At 36.4% G+C, this 5,359-nt stretch overlaps 1 long non-coding RNA gene across 1 annotated transcript; it reads right to left on the reverse strand.

The window, feature by feature from the left end:
• Nucleotides 1-2,263: 2,263 nt before the first annotated feature.
• On the reverse strand, nt 2,264-3,081 carry LOC113645429. Its single transcript, XR_007140387.1, has 3 exons — nt 2,898-3,081; nt 2,646-2,708; nt 2,264-2,327 (listed from the first exon to the last, which is right to left on the reverse strand). It is a non-coding gene; the product is annotated as an uncharacterized LOC113645429 (long non-coding RNA).
• Between the last annotated feature and the right edge of the window lie 2,278 nt (nt 3,082-5,359).

Below are 5,359 nucleotides of genomic sequence, written 5' to 3' on the forward strand. Positions count from 1 at the left end.
TTCCTTGTTTTACAACACTGCTTCCTCTGAGAGGTCATAAAACCCCATTTAAAAAAAAAAACAACAACAACAAAACATAGGTCCTTGTTTTAATTACTTGTCACCTGTCTACGGGAACAAGACAAAAACATATGTCCTTGTTTTAATTACTTGTCATCTGTCTATGGGAGCCAAGCATGATGGTGTTAAAACAATATGAAAAGAGAGGGGGTGGTGGGATGTAAAGTGGGTCTCTTTAACTACTTGGAGTCAAGACATACATCTACCACACCAGAAGGTATGACCTTTGACCTTTAACCTTTAATAATTTCATATCACTAATGACAGCTGTCATATCAGCTGTCATGCCAAATCTAGTATATGAAGCCTATGTATTGTTTCATGTTCCTTCTTGTCCAAGTTTCTAAGCACAAAGACAGGCCTGAGCAGTATGCAAACTATACCATAAATGTCTATGGATCAGGTGTGTCCGGTCATAAAAGTTCTACCCACCTAAAAAAGTACTAAAGTAGTTTATAGTTAAAGTAGTAAATACCCATACTATAGTAAATTGTAGTATACAGTATATATTATTTAAAACTTTGTTAATGAATGCTACAGCATACTGTAGAGTAATACCTACACTCTGAAAACAGATGTGTTAAAACAACACAATCAGTGTTATTTTGGGAACACACTAAATGCATCTCTGTGTTATTATTGGAACACCACATATTGTGTTTCTTGGGTTGTCACTGATTACTTTTAACACAAAATGACACATGATGTGAAATTAATTAATCATTCTAAAACATTCCTTACAACTGAACATAGCCAGTTTTTTAAACTCATGATGGATATAACATCATCATCCTCATCATCGTTCATAGCAACCATTATATTTAACGTTTAAAAAATTAAATTGTACTGTTCAACTGTATATCTAAGTATCCACAAGTATCACTACTGCTCTGACATTAACCAACTTTTCGATATCCATTTTGCCAAATACCTCTCAGTGACAGCAAGACTGTGAAAAAGAAGTGAAAGTTATGTGAAGTATCTAATCAATACATGAAATCGAACTGTGACTCACTGTATTGAAAAGTATGGTGAGATCCTTGCCAACACCCAACCATATTGAACCACTGATAAAAGATGAAACGATAGGCTACTTATCATTTACAACCTGTGGACTAAATTCAGTATAATAGATATTAATTGGTCCCCACATGTCCCAGGTAAAGGGGACCACACTTATGGTGCCAACAAATGACAACAATAAATAGAGTGAATGAAAAATCAGTTTTATTCTGTACATAATCGGTACAATAAATTTTAAATGGAACTTAATACATTAAAAAAAAAAAAAAACGTGTTTGTGTTTGTGTGTGTGTGTGTGTGTTTGTAGGGATGGGGTCATGAACAAGGTAAAAACAACTCAAACAAGTTGGAACATAAAACATCTTGTTAACCTATCTTGTTTCCTATCACTGATGCAGCACTTTGGGGTGTTTACATGGTGTCTTGACATTGGCATTTAAGACACATGTTTTTTTTTAAAACCACATGCAGTGTGTGACCATGATTGGCACACTGTGACCATGAACGCCACTTCTTTGAAGCATTCTTCGTCATCGAAATGGACGTGGCAGACACAGCACAGATTGTTTCCATCTATCTAATAAAAAAACAAATATTTTTAAGTCAAGCCAGTTTGTAACCATTGCCAAATTAAAATGTGGGTATTGCATATACCCATCTTGCTGACGCTCAATCATAAGATACAAGCAGGTCAACAAAGAAGAATTCCTGTGGCCCATTTCAGAAAGTGGCATTAGTGTAGCCCTGAAACAAGGAAAACATTTCAGGAACATATGTAAATCAAACCTGGTTCAGAAGTGTACTGTAACTCAATTTTCAAAACTCTCACCACCACTTTGTTCTTCAGCTCTACTTCACATTGATGCAGGTTTATGATTTATTACTAACTGTAAAGCCATAACTCATACAGTCGTAGGCCGTAGTCCTAAATGAAAGAATCGGAGTCTGATTTGTCACAATGGGTCACTGTCTACTGGATTGTTTTCCTTTTAAAATGTTGTGGTCTATGGTTCTGTTCCAATATCTGGTCTTGTTAAAGTAGTGTAATCTGTTGAAACTACCTGTTTTTATCAATGTTGCTGCCTCCAGACCAGGTCTACTTGGCCTAGTCTACTACGAGGAAGAGCTTATTATTCTCAATGGGACGTAAAAATCACCCCAATTTGAAAAGATACCTTCATCTGCAGTCATCATGATGGCTACAGTAGTGGCTGTTTCTGAGGACTGTTTTTCCAGCTCTGTACCTAAAGAACATAAAACACAACACAATAACTTCTTAATATAAATTCTAAATCTAAATTACAAATTCATAATGCAATTTGTCAGCATTTATACGGTCAATAGTTAATTAGTAAATTGTAGATTAGAAATAGATACAGTATCATTCAGTGTTTGCATCTAAATCTCAACAGCCAATTCAAAGTGTAAAATTATCAGAATACTAACCATATAAATTATGCTAAATGTCACCTGAATAAATATTGTATCTATAAATTGTAATTTTTAAACAAGTGAGCTTTTCTCTTTGTGTCCAATGTCAATGGCAGACTTAAAATAAATACCATTTTCACACATGGCCTCTAAAATGTCTTCTGCTGACTGCATCTGGACAACATCTGCTGTGTCTGTTGATTTGAAGATATTAAACTATCACACACAGATTTCATCTTTTGACTTCATTTCATTATTTCAATAATGTGTACAGTGGTCAAATGTGCAGTGTAATGACCAAAATTATATATCTAGTAAACGATGCTTCTTAAGTTTAATGTTTTTATTTTATCTTTAAATAAATATATAACAACTCAGCGTACCTTCTGCGCCCATGGCCTCTGACATTCTTTCTGCTGTGTCAGTGGTGTTGCATTGTGCTGCATCTGATTGATATTTTTAGGGAAAAAAAAAACACTTAGTAGCATAAGCATAACAAATAATTGGTCTTCGTGCATTACAGGAGGAAAAAAAAATCACACAGCAGTATTAATGAAGGAATATAATTCACAGGAATTTTATACATAGAATTCAACCGTTGCCAAGGGCCTTCACAATCACTAGTCAAACAGCTATAGGATATTATGGAGAGGTGCCTTTTTAGAAAATGTGTTGCACTATAATGAGGAAACTCCAACTGAGAAATAGTGTCACATGACTCACATCCCTTACAAACTGTCATAGACTCAGGTTATAGATTCTGTATGCGTCTGTTTCAATTGAATTACATTTATTTTTTATAGCACCAATTCATAACAAAATACTTCACAGAAAAAGTTGTCATTGGGGCAGTACCTTTTCAAGAGTACACTTTTGTACCTAAAAGGTATTCGGAGTAACATACTGGTACCTCATAGGTACATATCTGTACCTAAATGGTACATTTTGGATCTTTTTAAAAGTCAGTGTACCAGTGAGAAAAGGTACAACTTTTGTACCTTTTTTTCTTCCTTTTAATAGGCAGCAACCTCAAGCAGAACCATGGTTCAGAATGGGCAGCCATTTACCTCTACTGGTTGGGGTGAAAGGACAGAGAGAAATGCAATGGCCGGCCCACACTCTAAAAATGGCTGGGTTATTTTTTTATGCATGTTGGGTAAATATTGGACAGAACACACCGCTGGGTTAACATTGACCCAATACCGGGTTGTTTTAACCCAACTACTGGGTTATTATACCCCATGGTTGCATAACATTGGGTAATTTTTCAACCCAGCATGTGCTCCGTACAATATTTACCCATCATGGGTCAAAAAGAACCCGGCCAATTTTAGAGTGCAGCACTATACATAGACTCACATGTAGGCCTGTATTATTCTTTAGTTAACATATTTTCCCCACTTTACATAGAGCCAAATGATCTGCCGAAACACAAGTGGAGAAACACAACCACTGTTAATCTCACTTACTGATTTCAAATGAAATCTCATCAGCATTTTGCAAAATGGCCTCCAACTGATTCCTTCCATAATAGGATGGCTTTTTGAAAGTAAGCCTGTTGGGAACTCCAGCTATTTTAATTGTCATTCCCTGATTCACCAGGGATTGGTAGGGGAGCCTTCCAGTACCTCCGGCCTCCTCTGAAAGACACAGGCAAACACATGCATGTACATATTGCACATTGTAACACAGTTGGACAATTGTGACTCTCCCATCCTGTTGATAGCCAGTGTACAGGCAGTAAGCATTCATTTTGTTAAGGTGTCATAATCGTATGGTTGATGGACACAAATAAGTTATTGATTTGATAATAATGCCATGGATTCATGAAGGTATATTAGGTTGTCAAGACTTAAAACGTGTTTGAACATATGCTCACTATATTTTTGGTTAAACAGATCTTGCACTTTTCTCAGCAGCACATTGACCTCAACTCTGGCACTCGATGTTGTAAATAATTGTATACATTTATTTTTCACAGTAACATTAGCTCAGTGTAGTATGCGTTAGCTATGATTTGTACTAAGGTCATTTACTTGTCTTCAACCCTGCTCCTGCAGGGCCCACTATCCTGCAAAGTTTAGTTCCAACCCAGCATCAACACACCTGCCTATAATTTACAAGTGATCCTGAAACTCTTGATTAGCTTGTTCAGGTCATTTTGACTGGGGTTGGAGCTAAACTCTGCACGACAGTGGCTCTGCTCTAGATGAGCTCTGTTGTTATTAATTCTTTGCAGAAGTTTACTGGAAGTTTGGGCCACAAAAGCAATCTGTTTATGTTGTTGCCACTGAAACCATCTATACATTAGCCGTGCTTACATAGAGTCCAATATCCAACTAATATTTGACTCATGGCCATATTTGACTATTAATGTTTCAATTGATCACCTTGATCTAAATAGACTAGCCCAACCAGTAGGAATTTAGTTTGAGAAGGTTGTATGTGCCTTTTACAATCTCTTCAATGTGAGAATAGTTGATGCTGATAGCCTTGTAAACAAAAATCAGATGGAATATTTTTTGGGGATGAATTAATTTGAAATGATGAAAAAAATCTACAGATACATAATCTAGTTGTCTATCACATGTTCTGCTCACATCACAATTGCTGTTGATCACCCTTGTGTCTAATACTATAATACCACTAATTTCTAGCAAATGACACTTATTTTCAAACCTCTAACTTCAGCTTCTTCAGGTGCCTTTTAATTTGGTGATCCCTCATCTCAGGGCTAAGGTCCAGTGCCTGGCCATGTGCCCTCAGTGCTGCTGCTTCTTGACAGTATTTGTCTTTGTCCTCTTTCCCTAATGTGGACCACCTCCCCATATCTTTCATTGTGTCT

Source organism: Tachysurus fulvidraco, chromosome 4 (assembly GCF_022655615.1).
Source record: "Tachysurus fulvidraco isolate hzauxx_2018 chromosome 4, HZAU_PFXX_2.0, whole genome shotgun sequence".
NCBI classification, from domain to species: Eukaryota; Metazoa; Chordata; class Actinopteri; order Siluriformes; family Bagridae; genus Tachysurus; species Tachysurus fulvidraco.